Source organism: Psittacula echo, assembly GCF_963264785.1.
Source record: "Psittacula echo genome assembly, chromosome: 6".
In the NCBI taxonomy this organism is placed as follows: Eukaryota; Metazoa; Chordata; class Aves; order Psittaciformes; family Psittacidae; genus Psittacula; species Psittacula echo.
In genome coordinates, this window is record NC_137743.1 from 68,790,212 (window position 1) to 68,791,289 (window position 1,078).

The window sequence follows — 1,078 nt, forward strand, 5'->3', positions numbered from 1 at the left end:
TACAGCAAGAACATTTCTAAACATATTGGGAATTTCTGTTTGTATTAAGAAAATCCTCTGCAGTTAATCAAACAGGTTTTGAGGCTTTTGTATAAATGAAAGATGCTAATATGAAACTCAAAGATTACATTTTCCTTTCCTAGTTTTTGTTGTTGCTTTGGAGGTTTTTTTGTGTATGAACTGCAGGGTAAAGACATAAAGAACTGAAATTAGCAGCTAATACTAAACTTCCAGTGATTCATAACCCTTTTGGTCAAGCATTTCAGATGCTTTGGTACACACCTACAAACCTTCCAGTAAACCACATCGACTGGTTTACCCCTTTGTAGAGCATAAAGGTATTTTTAAATGTGGTCAGTGCCAACACCTTCTGTCCAGGTTAGGTTTATCATACTGCAATAGCTGCTGGTACTGTGAGATGATAGTTAACCAAGTCTGAAGAAACTTCTGACTTTAATGGTGGGTTTTTATGCCTTTTTTTTTCTTTTTTTCCCGATTTCATTTCCCAGATAAGGAAAAAGTTGTTATGTATGCTCTTAATCATGCTTTATTCTGGGCAGAATGACTGCAGGAGACCCTCTCTTTTGAAGTCTCTGCTAGTTCACGATGACAAACGCCATTGAAAGACACAGGCAACGCCTCTGCTGGAGAAGACACAGAGGTTCGTGAAACGGACTTTGTTTTGGTGCTCAACCATAAACACACTAACCTACCCTTTTACAGGGTGAGTGCTGAACAGCGTCTGGAAAGCAAATCCTTTGAGTTGCCTCTTTGCAGCGTCTCCAGAACAAAAACAGTACGTGGAAACAAGTAACTTCGCCGAAAAGAGCCTGGGCGCCTCAAGTAAACCCTGACACCCCTGAAAGAGTCCTCTGTAAGCATCTCACTCCTTCACTTGTCTTTTCTTCCCTTTCCTATGAGTGCTTTTGTCCCTTCAGACCAGCGACCCACACCCTCCCCCTCAGCAGCCACACGCATGCGCTGCTCTCGAGGCGGGGGGGGGGGGGGAAGGGAGGGGCGGGAGCAGCGAGCGGTGTTACGTAACGAGGAGAGGCGGAGTCCGCCTGCGCGCGCCACT